This window comes from Mobula hypostoma, chromosome 13 (genome assembly GCF_963921235.1).
Source record: "Mobula hypostoma chromosome 13, sMobHyp1.1, whole genome shotgun sequence".
In the NCBI taxonomy this organism is placed as follows: Eukaryota; Metazoa; Chordata; class Chondrichthyes; order Myliobatiformes; family Myliobatidae; genus Mobula; species Mobula hypostoma.
The window spans coordinates 29,978,624-30,003,205 of NC_086109.1; the positions used below are offsets into that span (position 1 = coordinate 29,978,624).

The following is a 24,582-nucleotide window of genomic DNA, read 5'->3' on the forward strand; positions in this document are numbered from 1 at the left end:
TAGAAGCAGCATCATCAGTTGCACAAACTATTATATTTTACAGTAGAATTTTGTTTTCCAAGAAATAACTTCTGACTTCAAAAATAGTTTCACCTTTAGTATGTGCCTTAAGCTTTCAGACAAAAAGCATTTCCTCACAGGTATGATCATAATTCAGAAACCTAACATATATCATCAGAAGGGCTTCATTACCACGTAATGTACTTCCATCAATTTGCAGAGTAAACTTCTTGCACTTGTGTGTCTACTTTTTCCACATTATTTGACATTTCATCCTTCATAGTGATGAGCTGCTCAAGGGGGTGGCTTGAATAGTTTTATATGCCCTCTAATTCATAACAGTAGAAATTACAACAGAAATTGCAGGCACAATATGTGGCTTGCCTGATTTTTGCAATTAAGTTTGAAGTCTTAGAGGATGCAAGTCCTCTAAGACTTGCCAAAGGGTCTCGGTCCAAAACGTCTACTGTATTTTTTTCCATAGATGCTGCCTGGTCTGCTGGCTTCCGCCAGCATTGTGTGTGTTGCTTGGATTTCCAACATCTGTAGATTTGCTCTTGTTTTGGATGCAAGTAAAGCTTTGTCTATCTTAGGTGCTTTTTTCATTAAGCGTTTGTTTTACTGTTGACCTTGATTGAAAATTATCTCGTTTTTTTTAAGTAATCCAGTGACTTGTCTGTCTTGTCCTTTTACAGTATTTACCAATTTTCTAGTGTCTACTCACTCAGTTGTATTGTTATTTCTGTGTGTGTGTTCTTGCGCATACAGGCAAGAAAAAGTTTGTGATCCCTTTACAATTACCTTGTTTTCTGCATTAATTACTCATAAAATGTGGTCTGATCTTCATCTACATCACAATAATAGACAAACGCAGTCTGCCTAAATTAATAACACACAGGCAATTGTATCTCTTCTTGTCAATATGGAGTACACCATTTAAATAATCACAGTCTAGATTCAAAAAGGTACGTGAACTTCTGGGCTAATGCCTTCTACAAAAGCTATTTGGAGTCGGGTGTTCCAATCAATGAGATGAGATTGGAGGTGTGGGTTGTGGACGTGCCTTAGGTAGGTTAGTGACAGAGCCTGCTCTTAAGAAAGATCTGTTTATGTGCACCATGCTTCAATCAAAACAATTTTCAGAGAAACTTAGAAGAAGAATAAAGCTGGAAAAGGCCACAAAAACATTTCAAGAGACCTGCGTGTTCATCAGTTAGAGAAATTGTCTACAAATGGGGAAATTCAGTACTGTTGCTACTCTTCCTAGGAGAAAGGTGTTCATGGAAGGACACCACGGTGGAAACCACTGCACTCCAAAAAAAAATTGCTGCACGTCAAAAGACCACCTGGATGTTCCACAATACTTCTAGGACAATGTTCTGTGGACAGGTGAGAGAAAAGTTGAACATTTTGGCAAAAATGCATGTTATGTTTGGAGGAGAAAAGGCACTGCGCATTGATGTTAAAACTTCATTCCCACTGTGAAGCATGGTGGAAGGAGAATATTGTTTTGGGGGTGTTTTGTTGCCTCGGGGCCTGGACAGCTTGCAATCATTGGGGAACAATGAATTCAAAATTGTATCAAGACATTTTGCAGGAGAATGTCAGTCCATCACCTGAAGCTTAATAGAAGCTGGATGATGCAACAAGGCAATGATCCAAAACACACGAGTAAATCAACAACAAAGTGGTTTAAAAAGAAGAAAATTTATTTTTTAGAATGGTCAGGTCAGAGTCCAGACCTTAACCCAATTGAGATGCTGTGGCATGACCTGAGGAGGGCTGTTTATGCAAGGTATCCCAGAGATATTGATGAACTGAGTTTTGTGTGGAGGAATGGTTTTAACTTCCTCTTTGATATTGTGCAAGTCTGATCAGCTGAAACAAGAAACGTTTTGTGATGGTTATTGCTGCTAAAAGAGGCTGTACTAGTTATTAAAACCAAGGGTTCACATACTTTTACCAGCCTGGACTGTGAATGATTAAACGAGGTGTTCAGTAAAGACATGAAAAGTACAAATGCTTGTGTGTTATTAGTTTGGGTAGATTGTTTGTCTATTATTGTGACCTAAATGAAGATCAGACCACATTTTGAGTAATTCAGAAAACCAGGTAATTGCAAAGGTTTCACAGAAGTGAGTGGACTCTAAAAAATTAGTAGTAGGTATCAAAAAATTATAAGTGTCAGTATTGAATGTACATGTACAAATTAGAAAACTGGAGTTTGAGGCAATATTTAAAAAAAATTATAACTTAATTATTTTAAAATGTTGTTATATATGCAAATTCAATGTGTCAATAAAGGGTGTGTACTCACCAAGAAAAGCGGTTTGAGCTTCTTTTGAAAATATGATAAGTATCAGGCATTTAGTGGAAGTTGTACTGGTAGACTTGTAGTGGCAAATTTCAAGCGTTCTTGCCTCTGCATTTTTTTCTATTTCTGGTAGATGACCCCACTGCAGTAATTGTAGCCGACATGTCATGCTTTATAAGTATTATAACACTATCAGTGGAAGGCAAAAAGAATTAGCCTTCTGCTGCATACTCACTGATCAGCATTGCTACAGACAGCCCCACCCAATCCACAGTTTGGAATTTGGGGATGGAAGTGGAGCAGGACTCAGTGTGCCATTCTGCATTGTATGAATGTTGATTTGTTCAGGGACAAGCAGGGGCAGAGATAAGGATTGATGTGTCGCATTCCTCCTCTTCCCCCCCCCCCCCACAACTCTTAAGCTGTTTTGCTGTCTACTTTCCATAATATAAAATATTTTTCCATTCATTTCTTTCAGAGTTCCAATTATTCATTTCTTTTATTTATGTATTTTTGGTTAATATTTCATTAAAACAGTAAACTATCATGGCCCATTCAGAAACTTCTGTGGCTTTCTTTACCACCCTACATACCTGTATTTGCAAGGAATTATGAATCTGTATTTCCAGACATGGTGTTCTACCACACCCCTCATTTGCCCTATCATTCACTGTGTAAATCCTCCCCTGTTTTGTCAGGAGAAGCCAGAGTTGGTCCTCTTGAAGATGTGTTGGTGTTGTTGTCTGCACTAAATTCCATCTGCCATTTTCAGCTGATTTTTTTTCTCTAGCTGGTCCAGATCATGCTGCAAGCTTTGGCCTTCCTTGCAGCGCATTACATCACCCATTTTGGTGTCGTCTGCAAATTTGCTGATACAGTTTACTACATTATTATCTAAATCATGCACATAGATGATAAACAACAACTGACCCAGCACCTATCCCTGTGACACACCACTAATCACAGGCCTCCAGTCAGGGAGACAACCATCTACTATCATTCTGCTCTCCTGCTAAGCCAATGCTGAATCTAATTTACTACTTCATCCTGATTGCCAAGTGACTTAACTTTCTGGACTAGCCTCCCATGTGGGACTTTGTCAAAGGTCTTGCAAACTCCATAAAGACACTATCCACCATCTTTCCTTTTATCAACCATCCTCAAGACCTTTCTTTTAAAAAAAGTTTTATAAAATTGGTTAGACACTACCTGTAATCAGGCCCTGCCTATCTGAATATGTGTATAACCAGTCCCTCAGAATACCTTCCAATAATTTACCCACAACTATTGTTAGGCTCACAGGCCCATAATTTCCTGGTTTATTCAAAGAGCTTGTCTTGGACAAAACTTGCTTCTCCTTCAGTCCTCTGGCACCTCACCTATGGCTAAGATCATTTTAAACATCTCTGCCAAAGCCCCTGCAATTCCTATACCAGCATCTCACAAGGTCTGAAGGGTCACCTTGTTGGACTCTGTGATTGATCCACCCTAATTAGCCTTAAGACATCAAGCACTTTCTCTTCAGTAATCCAAATACAGTGCATGACCTTGCTACTTACTCTTTTCCCCTTCATTCTATAGACCCTGGGTGTGTCTCTAGAGTAAATACAGATGTAAAAAAAAATAATTTAAGATCTCCACCATTTCTTTCAGCTCCATGCATAGGTTGCCACACTGATCTTCAAGGAGGCTAATTCTGTCCTTTGTTATCCTTTTGCTTTTAATATATCTGAAGTAGTTTGTGGCATTCTTTCCCCTTGTGTGCCAGAGAAACCTCATGTTCTCTTTTACTCCTTCTGATTTTTTTTTTCCTTATGTGTTCTGTATTTGTATACTCCTCAAGTGCTCAATTGAGAATAACAGCCTATGCCTGATATGAGCCTCCTCCTTGTTAATCCAGGACTCAATATTGCTCAAATGACAGTTCCAAAACTTGTTGGGTTCCCTTTGTTCTAAAAGGAACATAAAAATTCTTTACTCTCACTATTTCATTTTTGAAGGCCTCCATTTACCAACCATCCCTTTGCCTGAAAATAACCTATCTAAATCCAAAATTTACTTCTACGTTTGAATGGTATTGAGTGTATAGTCTGGTATGAAAGATATTTGTTCTTTTGTCAGTGTTGAAATGCTCCTTAGTTACGAGGTAAGGGCACATCAGTTAGTACCACATTGTTAATGAGGGCGATGAGGAGGAATCCCATTATAGTCTTTTATGGGTTGTGAAGTCTAAGTCCAATTATTTTTATTCAAAAGCCACAGTCTAGTAAATTTGTGGATGCATTTTTCTACATTTCATTGCTAAAAGTCTCAGCTAATTCATTGAGAGTATGGGATTATCATAACTGGACATATTTGACTTGAATTTCATTGGCTCTTCACTGAGCTCTGAAATATCTGGACAGTGAAGATGCATACATCAGGAGGCTCTTCATGGACTACAGCTCAGCATTCAATACTACTGGCCATTTGAAACCTATTACTGACCTAGACCTAGGCCTCGATACCTCCGTGTGCATCTGGATCCGAGGTCCTCTATTTCCTCACTTGCAGACTACAGTCAGTACAGATTGGCAACAACATCTCCTCCACAATCACCATCAGCACAAGTGCACCACAGATGCTTATCACCGGCTCTACTTGCTTTTTCCTATGATTGTGTGGCTAATTAAAACTCCAATGCCATCTTTAAGTTTGCCGATAACACCACTTTTGACTGAATCAAAAGTGGTGACAGTTTGGCATATAGGAGAGGGGATAACAATAACCCCTCACTCAAATGACAGCAAAACCCAAGAGCTGGTTATCTACTGCAGGAGGAAGAAGCTGGTTGCCCTAAGTCAGGCCTTATTAGGGGACTGGAAGTGTAGAGGGTCAGAAACTTTAAATTTGTTGTATTACCATAATCGGGGGATCTGTCCTGGGACTAGCATGTAAGTGCCATCACAAAGTGCCTCTACTTTCTTAGGAGTTCGCATAATTCTTTCCAGGCTTGACAAGAAGCTCAGAGACCTTTGCCTTCACCCCGCTTTGTGTAGCTGGATCCTGGACTTCCTTTCAGATCGCCGGCCGGTTCTAAGAGTGGGCTCCCTCACCTCTGCTCCTCTGACCCTCAATACCGGTGCCCCCCAGGACACGTACTAAACTCCCTCCTTTATTCTCTGTATACCCATGACTGTGTTGCCACCCGCAGCTTCAATCTGCTAATTAAATTTGCTGACAACACTACATTGACCTAATCTCAGATAATAATGAGGCAGCCTACAGAGAGGAAGTCATCACCCAACACAGTGGTGTCAAGAAAACAACCTCTCCCTCAACGTTGCAAACACAAAGAAGCTGGTTGTGGACTACAGGAGGAATGGAGACAGACTAATTCCTATAGACATCAGTTAGTCTGGGGTTGGGAGGGTGAACAGCTTTAAGTTCCTTGGCATAAACATCACTTGAGGATCTCACGTGGTCTGTACATACTGGCTGTGTGGTGAAAAAGGCACAACAGTGCCTCTTTCATCTCGGATGGTTGAAGAAGTTTGGTATGGCCCCCCAAATTCTAATAATTTTCTATAGGGGCACAATTGAGAGCATCCTGACTGGCTGCATCACTGCCTGATATGGGAACTGTACTTCCCTGAATCACAGGACTCTGCAGAGAGTGGTGCGGACAGCCCAGCGCATCTGTAGATGTGAATTTCCCATTTTTCAGGACATTTACAAAGACAGGTGTATAAAAAGGGCCCGAAGGATCATTGGAGACCCGAGTCACCCCAACCACAAACTGTTCCAGCTGCTACCATCTGGGAAATGGTACCGCAGCATAAAAGCGTGGACCAACAGGCTCCGGGACAACTTCTTCCACCAGGTCATCAGACTGCTTAATTCATGCTGACGCAACTGTATTTCTCTGTTTTATTGACTATCCTGTTGTACATAATATTTATTATAAATTACTATCATTGCACATTTGAATGGAGATGTAATGTAAAAATTTTTACTACTCATGTATATGAAGGATGCAAGTCATAAAGTCAATTCAATTCAATAGATTTAGCATGTCATCTAAAACTTTGACAAACTTATATTGATGCACAATGGAGAGTATCCTGACTGGTTGCATCACGGCCTGGTATGCTCAAAAACAGAAGAGTCTGCTAGGAGTGGGGGATATAGCCCACTACATCACAGGCAAGGTCCTCTCTGTCATTAAGCATATCTTTTTTTTTATTTTTTATTTTTATTTGGATAAGGAATTCGCAAGTATCATGAACTTTTTTCACATGTATAACCTTTTCCATTTTTTTATATGTGGATAAATCTATAATTATTTATACATTCCTAAGTACACATTGAGATGATATAAAAGTAATTAGGCACTTAGATAATTATGTGCAGTTGTAATTCTACTCTATTAGGCTAAGTAATGATATTAGTTGTTAAGAAAAATAGTAATAATAGTGGATTAATAATAATTTCCATATATCTCTTCTGGACCATTTCTTTCTGGTCCAAAATATTGTATGTAAGCCTATGTAACTACCATTGCAGGTGTTTATATCCTAACTCGTTCATGTTTGCTCCTACCCCCAAACATAATTACCCAATCCCTATGTACTTATTTACTTCATTAAGCATATTTACAAGCAGTGCTGCTACAAGAAAGCTGCATCCATCTTTAAGGAACTAGATCATCCAAGCCATGCTTTCTTCTTACTACTATCATTGGTCTGGAGGTATCATGGGTCCCATGCCACCAGGTTCAGGAACAGTTATAACTGTACAGCTATCCGGCTCTTGAACTAGCATGGATAACTTCACTCACCTCACCTCAACCTAAGACTTGTGTTCAAGGTCTGTACAACTCAGTATTTACTTTTTTGTTATTTGCACGATTTGTTTTCTTTTGAACGTTAGTTGATTGTCGTTCTTTGTAATTTATAGCTTTTAATAAATTCTATTGTATTTATTTTCTTGTAAATGCATGCAAGTAAACAGATCTCAAAGTAGTATATGTACTTTGATAATATGCTTTTTAAATACATGCCCATTTGGTTTATTGCAGATGAGACGCAATGAACTTGTGCCAATTCTCCACTGACAAGTTCCTGTTCAGACCTCCCTTGCACTCCTGTCTCCAGTGAGCTCTGAACCTACTAATTAAAAGGCTATGAAGTGGACATCATCTTTGTTTGAGTGATTATTGACCAAGAGCTAAATCTCTTTAGTTGGTAGTTTGAGGAACTGCATGTTTTGGTGGAATCTTTTGGGTATAACAGCAAGTAGAAATAAATAATAGGAATTGGTAAGGTGAGGCATATTAGTCACTTTGCTAGACATCTGTATAAAGAATTATCAGATTGTTCAAGAAATAAGTTTAAATTTCAAAGGGAGAGCAAAAGTCTTCAGGGTTGTTTAAGGTAATTTCCAGTACATAAGTGTAAAGGAGAATGAAATAGTTGTTACTCTGGATCTGATGCAGCACAAAAAACCACAGTAAGATAAAGGACACAATTAATATTAATACATAAGATTGGTATGCATTGTATATACATAAAGTGTACACAGTATAGAAGTTTCTGTAAATTAGGTACTCTGAAGGAAATGATAAAGTAGTGGTGGTGTGGTGAGGTGGGTTAGTGGTTGGAGTTGTTGATCATCCATAGTGGTTTGGGAAAGTTGGTCTTTGAGTCCGCTGATCCTGGTGTGGATGCAATGTAGCCTCCTTCCTGATGGGAGTGGTACAGACAGTCCATGGGCAGGGTGGGTGGGATCCTTAATGATATTGCTGGCCTTTTCCTGGCACTCTTCTGTATATATGTCCTCTGGCGGCTAGGCCAGTTCCAGTGATGCATTGGGCATTTTTGACTACCCGTTGTAGAGCTGTTTCCGTACCATGCAATTATGCAGCATGATAGGATGCTCTCTACTGCATATCTGTAGCAGACAGTATTGGTGTGCATAGTCCAGCTCTTTTGAGGATCAGAAAGTAAAGGCATTGGTGAGCTTTCTTGATTGTGTAGGATGTATTCTAGGAGCACAAGATGTGTACTGCCAGATCTTTGAAACTGCATACAGTTTCCACTGCTGCCAATATAAGGAGGGGTGTGAGTTCTTCTGATGTTGATAGCCATCTCCTTTATTTTGTTGATTAAGGAAGGGTATTTGCCTGGCACCAGGCTTTGAGCACTTCTACATCCTCTCTGTAGGATGTCTTGTCATCAAACAATGATGACATTGTTGTGTCACTGGCGAACTTGACAATGTGATTACTTGGTGTTTGGCTGTGCATTTGTGTGCAAGGAAAATGTACAACAGGGGGCTCAGCACACCACCCTTGAAGGTGGAAGGAGGGCACACTGTTATTGAGAGGGGAATGATGTGGCTGAGGTCTGTAGGTGAGGAAGTCCAACATCCAGTTGCACAGTGGTGTATTTAGACTGAGGAATCAGAATTTTGTTTACTAAGGTCTGTGGGACAATATTGTTGAATGTTGAACTAGGTGTGTCAAGGTCAGGTGCAAGAGAGATGCTGTGACATCTCTGGTAAAGTTGTTCTGTCAGTAAGCATATTGGTAAGTGTCCAGTATGGCAGAAATGCAATCTTGGATCTGTGCCATTACCAGCCATTGAAAGTACTTCAAGACGATTGGCATCTGTGACACTAGGTGGTAGGTGTTTAGTTCTGAAGGTGTAGAGTTCTTTTAGTGTAGAATTGTGTTTAATCATATTGGGGAGATGGGGAAAATTATTTAGACCATAAGACATAGGCCAAAGGGCCTAATTCTGATCCTATCAAGTCTGCTCCTCCGTTTCATCATGGTTGATCTATTTTCCCCCTCAACACTACTCTTCTGGCTTCTTCCCATCGCCGTTCATGCCCTCACTAATCTTAGATCCTTTCAACTGCTGTCTTTAATGTACCCAGTAACCTGGCCTCCATAGCTGCCTGTGGCAACTAATTCCACAGATTCACCACATGCAGGCTAAAGAAATTCTTTCTCATCTGTTCTTTATTGAGGCTGTACCTTCTGGTCCTAGACTGCCCCACCATAGGAAACATCCTCTCCCCATCGACGCTATCTAGGCCTTTCAACATTCAATAGGTTTCAATGAGATCACCCCTCATTCTTCTAAATTCCAACAAATACAGGTCCAGAGCCAGCAAATGCTCCTCATACAAATAACCCTTTCATTGCTGGAATCATTCTCATGAACCTCCACTGAACCCTCTCTAATGATAGCACATCCTTCTTAGATATGGGCCCAAAACTGCTCGCAATATTCCAAGTGAGTCCTCACCAGTGTCCTGTAATGCTTCAGCATTACATCCTTTTTATATTCTAAAAGATTTTTTATTTGATATGGTACAGTGGGATGACATTGAAAGAACTTATAAACATGATGCTGTACAGTTTGTATCACAATTATATTCTTGTATTTGGCATATAATGCACATACTCTCTTCTCTTGTTCCTCTGTTCTACTCCAGTTGAGAAACATTTCTGGACCTCCTGTTCATAATGAACACTAGAGTGGAACTGCATCTTCAGGACTGAGATAATCTGGAACTCCTCATCCTTTTTTAAAAATTTTGAACAGATGAACAGCTACCTTGAAATATTTCTGCTTGACTTGGATGCCATGGGTTAAGATCTCCCAGAAAGAGTTAAAGATCAGAGAATTGGGTGGGTGATGGTGGTCATTAATTTCCCAAATCTACATCATATGGACAAGGCTGGCAGGTACTGGGGATTAACACTGGCTACAAGTAGTTTGCCGACCAGTTTGAAAATATGCTAGTATTCCTTATTGTCTCACAAACAAAATCCTGAACTTCCCTACTAACCGGCATTGTGGCCATACTTCCAAGAATTGCAGCAGTTAGAAGGTAGTTTACCAACTTCATGTTGTCCTTGCCATTGATGCCCGCCTTAAGGAAGATGTAAAAAAAATGTAAAAATTTTTACGCTGTTTTGAGGTTTTCATTAATTAGGAATTTAAGTGTTCCTTTTGAGGGACCTTCCTACGGGAGATGGAAGTGCAGATGTGCAGGATGCTAGTAAGCCCATTCTTGGAATATTCTATTCAAGTTTGGTTCAAAGGTGCAACATAATGTCAGAAAAATGTATACAATATATTGTACATCCTGAAATGCGTTTTCTTTGCAACCTTCCACAAGAACAGAGGAGTGCCCCAAAGAATGAACGACAGTCAAATGTTAGACCCCAAAGTACCCCCCCTGCCCCAGACAGCTCACTCCACTCACGTGTAAGCGACAGCAAACAACAATCCTCCCTTCCTCCCCCACCGGCAAAAAAAAGCGCATAAGCATCCGCCACCAAACATTCAAGTGTATGCAAAGCATCAGTAAAGACACAGACTTGCAGTTACCCCTAAGACTACATTATGCACCCGGCCTTTGACATACCACAGGTTCGCTCTCTCTCCCCCTAATAAGAGAGAAAGAGGTGTGTCTGTTTTCACAGTGAGCGGGGAGCCAGAACAATCAACTCACTGGTTTACGATGTTAAAAGTCTGCCACATCGCTTCTTTTGAGCTCTGTGGCTAAAGATCTGTGCACATAACTGGAGATATTCTGCCTCTCCCGATGACACACGGGTCTGCTTTTGTGACACCGACCCTCGATTCACCTGTCTCCAGAGGCCCTGAGATCCTAGGCTTCCAAAGCCGAGCCGAATACTTAGGCCAAGCCCTTGGAGTGCCGAACAATGGCCAGTCCTGAAACCCCAAGAATGGGTCCCATTCCCGCAAAGAACCGTAGTCAGCGTGTAACTTCAGGTTCTGGTCTTCAAAAGAACCGTGAATGGGAAAAATAAAGACATTAAAGATGGAAATAGAGTTGTTTCCGAAGTTGCAAGCAAAGGAGTCGCTGTTTAGCACCATCATCACTCTGCTCTGTCTTCTGATTGGTCTGCTATAGGAAAGATGTTACTGAACTTCAAAGAGTGCAGTGCAGAAACTGCTTACAAGGATATTGCTCGGACTTGGGGGACAGAGTTAGGATTAGGGATAGTCTGGGACTTTATTCTCTGGAGCATAGGAGAATGAGAGGTGATCTTACAGAGGTGTATAAATTATGCGGGGTATATAAAGGAGCACGCCTTTATATACTGGCCATCTTCTCTCCATCTATCAGTTCAGATAAGGCGGTCTCAACCTGAAACATCCACTGTACATTTCCCTGCGTAGATGTTGCCTTGCCAACTGATCTTCTCCATCATCTTATTTATTTTTTGCTCCAAATTCCAGCAACTGCAGTCTCTTGAATCAGCTATATTAATATTATTTACGAGTATTTCAACAGACCAAATGGATCTGACAAGGTTATGACACTAAGTGTTTTTTAAGGTATGTTACTGACCTATTTAGTGCTCTCTGGAGCAGGGAGAGAAAAATAAAAGTTACAAAATACACTCAATGGCTACTTCATTAGGTACTCAAGTGGTCATTGAATCTATGTTAGTGGTTTTCTGCTGCAGTAGTCCATACACTTCAAGATTGTACATGTTGTACATTCAGCGATGCTCTTCTGCATACCACTGTTATAATGCATAGTTACTTGAGTTCCTGTTAGCTTGAACTAGTTTGACCATTCTCCTCTGACCTCACTCATTAACAAAGCATTTCTGTCCACAGAACTGCTGCTTGCTGGATATTTTTGTTTTTTTTGTGCCATTCTCTGTAAACTCTAGACTAAAATATGTGACAATCCCAGGAGATCAGCAGTTTGAGATACTGAAACCACCCTGCTGGCACCAATAATTATTCCACAGTTAAAGTCACTTAGACCACATTTCTTCCTCACTCTGAAGTTTGGAGTGAACAATTGAAGCCTCTTGACCATGTCTGCATGCTCTTATGCATTCAGTTGCTTCCATGTGGTTGGTTGATTACATATTTGCATTAATGATCACATATACAGGTGAAACACTCTGGTTCTGTTGGCTGCATAAGTCTAGGGAAGATGATCTCTGGCCCCGCCAAATGTGTGAAATTGAGGTGCAAAACCCTGAAACCCCCTGTTTATGTAGATGCTGTGTGATTTGTTCACCCTCTTACAAATGAGTACAACGAAATAACAGACGGTACACCACGTACAATTAAACAATTTAGCTTTATAATTCTTAATTTGACTAAAGGGTTACTAAAGAAAAAGCAAAAAAAAAAAGAAAAGGGCCCTATTTAATAAAACAGTCTAATGTGCACCAGTTAGAGATCACGGTTTCCCCTTTGCTGATCCTCCTTCGATCTCCCCAGGCTTTGTCGAATCATGGGCCCGCTCCGGATCGAGTCCTGTGACCTCTTCTCTGGCATCTTCTCCCTTCATCTCCTGCCGAACGAAAGACCCAGCTCACACCAGTGTCAGGCATACAACACGAAAACACACTCCCTTCATGGGACAGCTCACATTCCAAAGCACCCGTTATCTCTAATAATAACACAAACATTGCTTCTACAGAAAGACCATTATGTTAGCAGTGAAACCTTTCTCAGGGTGTTGCACAGGTGTACCTAATAAAATGGCCATTTAGTTTAGCAGGGCAATGCTCAAAGGTTGATCCCACTTGATGCAGCAAGTGACAAGGCAAATGTGTAACAGGAGTCTGAAGGTTGCAGAGTTTCACTTTTGACCTGAATTTGGCACTCCAAAGAGAGACAAAGGTGCTACTGTTAAATTTATGTGTCTTTAGTTGTGGTTCAGAATAGAGTTTAATATCACCAGCAAATGTGAAATTTGTTGTTTTTGTGGCAGCAGTACAATGCCATACATAAAACTGAATGACAGTAAAATGATGCAGCTGAGTGAGTTCAGAGCTGCTTTCGATCCTGTGCAGTAGACCTCTCCTCACCCCACCCCACCCCCCCCAACCCTGTACCAGACAGTGATGCAGCCAGTTAGAATGCTCTCCAAGGTACATCTGTAGAAATTTGCGAGTGTCTTTGGTGATATAGCAATCTCCTCAAATTCCTAATGAAATATGGCTGCTGTCATGCTTTTAAGTTATGTTGAGATCCCATTAATTGTCCCAAGTGAGCATAATAGATCTCAAGGCAACACATACAAAATACTGGAGGAGCTTTGCAAGTCAGGCAGCATCTGTGTTGTGGAATAAACCATCAATGCTTTGGTCTGAGACTGTTCATCAGGACTGGAAAGGAAGGAGGCAGAAGACAGTAAGGTGATGGGGGAAGGGAGCACAAGTTTGCAGGTATTGGGTAGGATCAGATGAGGTGGAAGGTGGGGAGAGTGGTGAAATAAGAAGCAGGGAATGATAGATGGAAGAGATAAAGGGCTGAAGGAGATGGAATCTAATAAGACAGGGCAATGGACCATGGAAGAGGGAACTGGAGGGAGCTGATGGGCAGGTGAGAAGAGAGGGGGTGAGAGGATAACCAGAATTAGGAATGGAAAAAAGAGGGCATAGGACAGATGACATAGGAGCAGAATTGGGCTATTCAGCCCATCAAGTCTGCTCTGCCAGTTCATCATGCCTGATCCATTTCTGACTCAACCACATTCTCCGGACTTCTCCCCATAACCTTTCATGCCCTGACTACCAAGAACTTATCAACCTCTGCCTTAAATGTACCCAATGATCTGGCCCCCACAGCTGTCTGTGGCAACTAATTCCACAGATTCACCACCCCCTCTGGCTAAAGAAATTCCTCCTCAGCTCTGTTCTAAATGTACGCCACTCTATTTTGAGGCTGTGCACTCTGATCCTAGACTCCCTGACAAAAGGAAACATCCTCTTCACATCGACTCCATCTAGGTGTGTCAACATTCGATAGGTTTCAGTGACATCCACCTTTCCTCCTCCTAGCTTCGAGTGAGTACACGCCTAGAGTCTTCAATCGCTGCTTATACGATAGCCTTTTAATTCCTGGAATCATTCTTGTGATTCCCTTCCAAACCCTCTCCAATGTCATCACATCCTTTCTTAAATAAGATTCAAAGGTTCAAAGAATATTTATTATCAAGGAATACATAAATTACACAACCTTGAGATTTGTCTGCTTGCAGGCAGTCACAAAGCAAGAAATCTGAAAGAACCCAATTGGGAGAACAAAAGCCCAGAGCCTCAGTATTCAGTTCATCATATTAACGGGACAAATTGTCGCAAAGTTCGCATACTTGAAGCACAGCAGCTGGGGACACTCTTAAAGTGCCCAAATCTACTCATAATACTGCAAGTATGAATTCTAACATTGCAGTCGCCTTCCTCACCACTGAATCAAACTTCAAATTAACCTTTAGGGAATCCTGTATGAGAATTCCCAAATTAGTTTGCACCTCAGTTTTTTTTGTATTTTCTACCCACTTAGAAAGTTATTTGCTTTTATTCCTTCTACTAAAGTGCAGGACCATTCACTTCCTGACACTGTATTCCATCTGCCACATGTTTGCCCATTCTCCTTATCTGTTCAAGTCCTTCTGCAGCCTCTGTTTCCTTAGTACTCTCAATGCTATCAACTGAATCATCCAAATTGTAGGCATACAACGTAAAAATAAACAGTCTCAACGCAGATCCCTATGGAATACCACTAGTCACCAAAAGCCAAACCGAAAAGGATTCCTTTATTTCCTGTTTGCCTCCTGCCAGTCAGCTAATGCTTGATCCATGCGAGTACCCTTCCTGCAATATTCTGGGAGCTCTTCTTTTGTTTCGCAGCCTTGTGTGTCAAAGGCCTTCTAAAAATCCAAGTACACAGCATCAACCGATTCTCCTTTGTCTGTCTTGCTTGTTACTTCTTAAAAGAATACCAACAGGTTTGTCAAGCAAAATTTTCCCTTAAGGAAGCCATGCTAACTTTGGCTTGTTTTACCACGTGCTCCAAGTACCCCAATACCAAATCTTTAATAATTGATTCCAACATTGAAGTCAGGCTAATTGGTCTACAATTTCCTTTCTTCTGCCTCACTCTCTTGAAGAGTGGAGTGAAATTTACAATTTTACAGTCCTCTGGAACCATGCCAGAAACCATTGATTCTTGCAAGGTCGTTACTAATGTCTCCCCATCTCTTCAGCTACGTCTTTCAGAACCCTGGGGTATAGTCCATTAGGTACAGGTGACTTCGGACCTTTCAGTTCCCCAAGCGCCATCTCCCTAGTAATAGCAATTGCTCTTACTTCTACCCCTTGACACTTTTGAACTTTTGGCATAATATTTGTGTTCTTCCACAGTGAAGACTGATACAAAATAGTTACTCAGTTTCTCTGCCATTTCTTGGCCCCTCCTGTTACTAACTCCCTAGTGTAAAATTCCAGCAGTCCAATATTCCAATATTTACTTTTGCCTTTTACTCTTTTTGTATATCTGGAAAAACTTTTGGCATCATTTTAGATTGGCTATATTTTCTCCCCCTTATCGTTTTATTTAGTTGCCTTTTTTAGTTTTCAGAAAATTCTCAATCCTCTAAATTCCAATTAAGTTTTGGAGAGGAGGAGGGAGCTTTGGGAAACTACTAGAAATTAGAAAAATTGATGTTGATATCATCAGGTTGAAGGCTACTGGGACAGAATGAGGCATTGCTCCTGCAAATTGAGTTTGTCTTTATTATGTTAGTAGTAGATAGACATGTCAGTTGGGAATGAGAAGTAGAATTAGAATGGATAGGCAATGGGAGAACCTGCCTTTTGTGGCAGCCAGTGCGAAGGTTCTTGACAAAGTGATCCCCCAATCTGCATTGGGTGTCACTGATGTTGAAGAGGCGGCCTCCCTTCCTCATTCTGGTTACCTTTTCACCTCCTTTCTTTTCCTTACCTACACATCAACTCCCTCCAGTTCTCCTCCTTTCCTTCATAGTTACTGTCCTTTTCCATTAAATTGCCTCTTTCACCTTTCCCCTCCTAGCTTCTTAGTTCAACCCCTCCCCACCTGCCTTCCCCCTAACCTGGTCTCGCCTATCACTTGTTTGATTGTACTACTTCCACACCCTCCACCTTCGCATTCTGGCTTCTGCCCCCTTACTTTTCCAATCCTGATGAAGTGTCTCAGCTTGAAATATTGACTGTTTAAACACCTCCATAGAAACTGTTTAACTTGCTGAGATTCTCCAGCATTTTGTGTGTCGCTCAAGATTTCCAGTATGCACATAAACTCTTGTGTTTATCAAGGCACTATTTTAAAGGAGGAAAGGTGGTTTTAGCTAGTATTCATGCCAATATTTATCCTTCAATCAGCATTTTAAAGAGAAATGATTCTGGGCTGGGTTTTGATGATGTTGGCTATTGCTACTGCAGGCCTCTGACAATAGTGCTGTACTTAACAGCAATACCTGCACATACCTTCTCTGAATGTGGAAGACCAATCTAGACGTCACTGTATATACCAGAGTCCAATGATGACAATCACTGGCAGTAAGAAACCCATTTAAATTCATTGATGGTCTTTGAAAGATTCAAAGTACATTTATTATTAAAGTATGTATGCAGTATATAATCCTGAGATTCTTCTTCCCACAGATATGCATGAAACAAAGAAAACCGTGGAACTCGTTCTAAGAAAAATACCAAACCCCCAACATGCAAAAAAAACCCCAACAAAACAAGCAAATGGCAAAACATAAAGAGTGAGAAACCCAGAATATAAAACACCAAAATCATTGAAAGAGACTAGGTATATTTAGTTTAGTTCAATCTAGCACTATGTTGTATGTTATCTACAGACTGCAGAGCCAGTCTATCCTGAACAAAATCTCAGAAATAGCAACAAAAAAAGGAACCATGTTGATTAAACCTTGCCCAAGATTCAGGACTCCAGCACCATCCTTCAGCAACTAGCGAGAGGGACAATTTGTATACAGGCACCTTTCTCTGGGAGCAGTGGGTGAGAGGGACAGAGAGACAGGTCACATACAGGTAGATGGTGCTGAATATCCTCCTGCCTTCTGCTCTCATTGTCAATAGATTTTAATTTTCCTTGATGCTTCGACTGGTGAGAAATGGAGTCGATCATGGGCTCATGTCCCGTCTCCAGGCGTCTTGGCCTCCTGGCCGCACACTTTGCTCGAAACCTCACCAAACCCCTTAAGAGACAGCAAAGAGCCAAATTGCTCAATTGGCCTGAAAACACACCACCAAAATGTAGATCACAGACTCTGACATTTGAGAGAAAAAGTAGAAGTGAAAGAAATAGTTTGGTGAACAGTTTGAAGGATGTTGTCCTTAGTTGTTTGGTTTGCTTTGGCGGAGCCTGATGAGCAAGTTGAATTTTGTTTTGAAGTGCCTCTGACATTCAGAAATTTTTAAACACAATTACAATTGAAATGGGTAATGAAGAATAACTTAGAACAAACGAATAAGTTATTTACTAATGCAGGTTGAGTACCCCTTATTGGAAAATCTCTAGAATCTAAAAATTTTTTGAGCGCTGACATAATATAAGTGGAAAATGCTACAAGGAGTTGCGAAGGTTCCCAGGTGATGTGCAGATCTCTATGTACTACAGACATGTAATGAACAGAAATATGCTGTTCATTGACTTTAGTTCGGCATTCAATACTGTGATCCCCTCCAAGCTGATCATTAAACTTAGCCAGCTTGGTATCAGCTCATCCCTCTGCAATAGGACCTTGGACTTCCTGACTAACAGACCCCAATCAGTTAAGTTAGACAACCTCTCCTCCTCTACTCTCACCCTGAACACCGGCGTGCCTCAAGGCTGTGTGCTGAGCCCTCTTCTGTACTCCCTTTTCACCTATGACTGCATTCCTGTACATGGTTCTAACTCCATAATCAAGTTCACAGACGACACTACGGTGGTTGGTCTGATTAGTGGGGATGACAAGATGGCCTACAGGGATGAGGTTCAGCACCTGGCTGTGTGGTGTGCCGACAACAATCTGGTCCTTAACACCCAGAAGACCAAGGAGATCATTGTAGACTTCAGGTATGCCAGGAGTCACACTCACGTCCCCATCTACATCAGCGGAACTGTAGTGGAGCGTGTATCAAGCTTCAAATTCCTTGGTGTCCACATTTCCAAGGATCTCACCTGGTCTGCGAACTCCTCCATCTTGATCAAAAAGTCGCAACAGCGCCTTTATTTCCTGCGGTGCATGAAGAAAGCTCACCTCTGTCCTAGGATACTGGCGGACTTTTACCCCTGTACCATTGAGAGCATACTCACCAACTGCATCTCAGTGTGGTATGGCAATTGTCCCGTATCGGACTGCAAAGCACTCCAGTGTGTGGTGAAAACTGCCCAGCGGAGTATCGGCACTCAATTGCCCACCATTGAGAACATCTACCATAAGCGCTGCCTAGGCAGGGTGAAAAGCATTATGCATCTCACCCTAACCATGGACTTTTTACTCTCCTCCCATCCGGTAGGCGCTACAGGAGCCTCTGCTCCTGCACCAGCAGGCACAGGAAGAGCTTCTTCCCTGAGGCTGTGACACTGCTGAACCTCTCATCACAGTGCTAAGCAGTATTTCATCAGTATTGTACTGTCTCAGTACTTTTATATTTGTGTGCTGTAGCACTTTTTATTCGCAGTTATTTTGTAAATAACACTATTCTTTGCATTTCTGGTCAGATGCTAAATGTATTTCATTGGCTTTGTATCTGTACTTGGCACAATGACAATAAAGTTGAATCTAATCTAATCTTAATGAAAAATAGAAAAACTGCCTTAAGTAAAAAAATAAAGATCTTGATTGTATATTGAAAGACTGCATTCCTCTGTGTTGGAGTGAACATATGCCACTTAAAGGTATGGTGATCATGAAACAAGCAAAGATCTATCGTGATGAGCTAAAAAGTGAAGGTTAATGTAAATTTTCAGCAGGCTGGTTGCAGAAATTTAAGAAAAGGTGCTGCCTTAACTTTTTTAAAGACTTGTAATAAAGTGTCTGCTGATCATGAAGCAGCAGAGAAATTCACTGAGGTTTGCCAAAATCATTGCTGATGAAAATCTAATGCACTGAATGCTTGCACCTACACATGTGTGTGATGAATAAATGTAAGACAAAGTCTGCTTACCGGTAGCACATAGTTCAGAGTTGGAAATGATGGTGATCATAAGCCATCTCATCATGTATCCCAAATTTTGGAAAAAATCCAAAACACTTCCGGCTCAAGCATTTGGATAAGGAGTACTCAACCTGTAATATTAAACTAAAGAAAGCTTAAAATTCACTTTTGCTTCCTAATCTAGAGCGTTATTATTCCCATTGGATGGAAAGGCGTCTTGCACTCTATGCTTTCCCAACACCCCCAACCTTACCATCAATGAAATGCAACTATACTTTTATTTAATAAATTTATGCACTTACACCTTTCCACAAAGAAACCTTTATTTTCATTCAATGAAACCTTGCTGGTTTTGCAAGAACTCTTCTATGGCGACCCAAAGTAACATCTTCAAATTAAAACATATAGCTATTTTACTGGTTTCCTATGATTGAATTTATGGATGTGGATAAAAGACAAATGACTGTTGATGGTAGTTGTATTTTCAAGTCAAGTCACTTTTTATTGTCATTTTGACCATAACTGCTGGTATAGTGCACGGTAAAAATGAGATAACGTTTCTCAGGACCATGCTGCTACATGAAACAACACAAAAACTACACTGAACTATGTAATACAACACAAAAACTACACTAGACTACAGACTTACCCAGGACTGCATAAAGTGCACAAAACAGTGCAGGCATTACAATACAGGCTGGAATTACCATAGAAAGCATTCTTTTGGGGTGCATCACATCTGGTATGGAAGTTGTCCTGTCCAAGACCGGAAGAAGCTGCAGAAGATCGTGAACACAGCCCAGCACATCACACAAACCAGTCTTCCATCCTTGGACTCACTTTACACCACACGCTGTCGGACCAGTGCTGCCAGGATAATCAAGGACACGACCCACCCAGCCAACGCACTTTTCGTCCCTCTTCCCTCTGGGAGAAGGCTCAGGAGCTTGAAGACTCTTACGGCCAGATTTGGGAGCAGCTTCTTTCCAACTGTGATAAGACTGCTGAACGGATCCTGACACGGATCTGGGCCATACCTTCCAAATATCCGGACCTGCCTCTCAGCTTTTTTGCACTACCTTACTTTCCCTTTTCTATTTTCTATTTATAATTTATAATTTAAATTTTTAATATTTACTATTGATTTATACTTCAGGGAGCACGAAGAGCAGAATCAAATATTGCTGTGATGATTGTATGCTCTAGTATCAATTGTTTAGTGACAATAAAGTATAAGTATAAAGTATAAATAATAAACAAGACAATAGGCACATTAGAGGGCAGTAAGTTGCTGTCAGTCCAGGCTCTGGGTATTGATGAGTCTGATGGCTTGGGGGAAGAAACTGTTACGTAGTCTGGTCGGGAGAGCCCAGATGGCAGGAGGGAGAAGAGTTTGTATGAGGGGTGCGTGGGGTCTTTCATAATGCTGTTTGCTTTACGGATGCAGCGTGTGGTGTAAATGTCTGTAATGGCAGGAAGAGTGACCCTGATGATCATAGCTGAGCTCCCTATCTGCTGCAGAGTCTTGCGATCGGAGATGGTGCAATTTCCGAACCAGGCAATGATGCAGCTGCTCAGGATGCTCTTAATACAACCTCTGTAGAACGTGGTGAGGATGGGGGGTGGGAGATGGACTTTTCTCAGCCTTTGCAGAAGTAGAGATGCTGTTGGGCTTTCTTTGCTATGGAGCTGGTGTTGAGGGACCAGGTGAGATTCTCCACCAGGTGAACACCAAGAAATTTGGTGCTCTTAACGACCTCAACAGAGGAGCCATCAGTGTTCAGCGGAGAGTGGTCGCTCCGTGTCCTCCTGAAGTCAACAACCATCTCTTTTGTTCACATTTAGAGACGGGTTGTTGGCTCTTCACCGGTCCGTTAGCTGCTGCACCTCCTCTCTTTATGCTGACTCATCATTCTTGCTGATGAGACCCACCACGGTCGTGTCATCGGCAAACTTGATGATGTGGTTCAAGCTGTGTGTTGCAGCACAGCCGTGGGTCAGCAGAGTGAACAGCAGTGGACTGAGTACACAGCCCTGGAGGGCCCCCGTGCTCAGTGTGATGGTGTTGGAGATGCTGCTTCCAGTCCGGTCTGACTGAGGTCTCCCAGTCAGGAAGTCTAGGAACAAGGTAGGTTGTAGATAGTTCTGTTGCAGATGAGTAAACATTTCACTTGTATACAGGTTTCCCCCGCCATCCGAAGGTAGAGCGTTCCTATGAAACAGTTCGTAAGCCGGAATGTCGTAAAGTGAAGAAGCAATTACCATTAGTTTATATGGGAAAAATTTGTGAGCGTTCGCAGACCCAAAAATAACCTACTAAATCATGCCAAATAACACATAAAACCTAAAATAACAGAACATATAGTAAAAGCAGGAATGATATGATGAATACACAGCCTATATAAAGTAGAAATATTTTTCCATTGTCATTGCTGCACTGTTCTCTGTAGCGAAAATCTCACGCAAGCGCTCTCGGCAGAAACACGGCGAAAGCGCCGTCGGCAAAAACACGGTGCAAGCGCTCTCCAGTAACCTTTAAACTATGAAGCTACCAAATCATACCAAACAACACGTAAAAATACACAGCCGATATAAAGTAGAAATAATGTATGTACAGTGTAGTGTCACCTACCAGAATTGGGACAGCGCCGAGCACATGGGTGATGATGTATGAGGCTGAGTCGTTGGAGGTTGGGGTGGTGCAGTGGCCCCCACCCTCCGGGCAGCAAGCCGATACTGATCCGCGAAGCATGCAGTGGTAGCCAGGACGCATCCAGCACATCTTTAAGAAAAATGCTGAAATAAACAAACTAATTAATTGGGTGCCGCCCGGCACGTAAATGTCGGCCCAGATCAGAGGCGACGCAATCGGCAATCATCATAGATTTGGGCCGACATTTACGTGCCGGATGGCACATAATTAATTAGCTCGTTTATTTCTGCTTTTTTCCTTAAAGATGTGCTGGGTGCTCTTCGCGGATCGGTATCTGCCCATGGCCCGGGGGTTGGGGTGGTGGGACACTGGGGTGTCATCTCATCGTCTGTTTCCATCAGGGCAGGCAGGTCATCTTCTCCTATGACTGCCTGCCTCGATGTCGAAGGTCGACATTTGTTGTCTGCTGTGGCTGATGTGGAAGGCTTGCTTGACTCCATAGCCTCGCGCATTTTTAGATCATACAGTTCTTTGTAAGCACTCAAACCATCCTGCAAATATGCCCTAAACCGAAGTATCCTTTCAAAATTAAAGTCGTACTTTATCATTGCAGCGAAAATCTCACGCAGTTGCCTCACGTTCAGTTCCTGGACGACTTCGCTTTCGGTCTGTTCGCTACTGCATTCAGTTTTGATTGTTATCCTTTCCTCTTCCAATTGCATCAGCTCTTCAGCTATCAGTTCTTGGTCATGAGATGCTAAAACATCTTCAACAACATCTTCGTCAACTTCCTTCCACAAGCCAAACTCACTTTGTTCTTACTTCATTCACCACGATCGAAATGCTTAATTATGTCTAGTTTTACGCTAGGTGTAACACCCTTTCGAGTTCTTTCAGGCTTTTCCGATACGTATCTTAGGACTCATCTTGCAAATGGCTGCCCATAGGCACATGTTTAAGCAATGCCGGTGAGAATGCCGCTCCGAATCCGGGGGAGAGCGGCTGCTCAGGGCGCGCGCTGCTTTTTATCACGCGCTGCCTTTTTTCTTAACTGAGAACACCTTCTGTTAGCGAAAACAGGTAACTAATGTAGGTCTTTTGTAACAGGTTTCGTAAGGCGAACGTTCGAAAAGCAGGGAACACCTGTAATAAAGGTTTTTTCATCTTTAGATCGTATATTTTAATAGACCACCAGGGAGCTTTATTGCTTTTTGGGTAGGGGAAGTGAAGGCGTAAAGACCATTGCTGCTAGTTCTTGTCTTGACTTACTGCCAAAAATACCTGAAGTTAATATGCCAGTAACTCATTGTCCAAGCTTCTTGCTCCTTCATAGCTTGAGGGTGAAGTCCTGAAGCAGTAGGCCAGTGGAATTTTTTCCCATCAAGGGAAAGGTGTGTAATGAGTTGTAATACTATTGCTGTAGCAGGACTACTAATCTATCGATCATTTTGCTGCCATGCTGTGGAAGACCATGTACAAATTTGCAAATTGCTTGTGGGGCCATCCATAATCCACTTTATTTTGAAAACTTGCTTATTTCTGTTTTACAATCTTTTACCTAAATTTTGTGGTTGCTGCTATGTTTACATAAAATCTGTGATGTATTTATTTTGCTTATCTATTTTGCTGTCTTGATATTACTGAACAATTTTCGATACAATGTAGCACTCCCAATTAGAAGGCAGTTGGTGGTACTGTATGTCTGATTTTGTATATCTCTGCCACTTAACCTTTTTGTAATTTGTTTCTCCATGTTTTCAAATTACACACTATTTAATTTTGACCATTAGCATTGTGGAAGTCAGGCAAATTAGAATCCTGTTACTTGCAGCTGGCAAGTGGATGAGCTGCCGGATGTACTAAAATTTGTATAACTTATTATTGAGGAATTCCTCATAATGTCCAGACCGAGAGTTAGAATTCAGTGCTGTTATTCGTGGTTGGCATTTGAGGTTTGTTTTTATCTATGCAAAAACAGAAGTGTTTCTAATCGTGACTGACATTGGTGACAGCCCCATGATGGTAATTAAAAATGTGTCACTTTTAAGTCGACGGTTGCTATTTTCATTGTGTGTGTGTATGTATGTAATATATATATATATAAAAGCAGTGGTATTTTACTGGTGGTGACAATTGTTTTGATAGGGTTGGTTGGCATGCTTCCTTTTCATCTCTGGAAACTCAGATTAACTCCAAACGAAGGTACTGCAATGGAAGTCTCTTGTTTCTGCTAGCTATAAGAGCTCTTTATAAGATGCGATCAGCTTTGTTCCTAATTAATGTTGGTTCACATCATGATCAGTGCAGATTTGTTGTTGGGTCACAAGATTGATTGGGATAGGAAAGGAGACATTTATACTGTGAATTCAACAGTTTTGTTTTGGTAAGTAAATTTTAAGCAACTGCTGCAAAGAAGGAAAAGGTGGGGAACTTTCAAAATTATGCAGTCCTGGATTATAGTAGTTTTCTAAGTTGCTTTTATTTTCATGTAATAAAATTGAAATGTTTGATTGAGCTGGAAGTTTCAAATTATGGGGCTTGTTTATGTAGCAATTCACTTTTCGTTGGATAATGTTTTAATCCTACTCTTTCTCTGATACTACAACAATCTTATTGGTG

General features: G+C 41.3%; 1 protein-coding gene and 1 long non-coding RNA gene across 6 annotated transcripts in view; one reads left to right on the forward strand and one right to left on the reverse strand.

Moving 5' to 3' along the window:
- The window catches only part of LOC134355516 (uncharacterized), a 33,038-nt gene extending 30,374 nt beyond the window's left edge, over nucleotides 1-2,664 (reverse strand). Inside the window, exon 1 of the long non-coding RNA XR_010020105.1 lies at nucleotides 2,318-2,664. This is a non-coding gene — a long non-coding RNA (uncharacterized LOC134355516). The remainder of the gene's footprint in view (nucleotides 1-2,317) is intronic.
- LOC134355515 (TBC1 domain family member 22B-like) overlaps nucleotides 1-24,582 on the forward strand; it is a 373,010-nt gene that overhangs the window by 41,493 nt on the left and 306,935 nt on the right. The gene's annotated exons all lie outside the window — the stretch shown is intronic.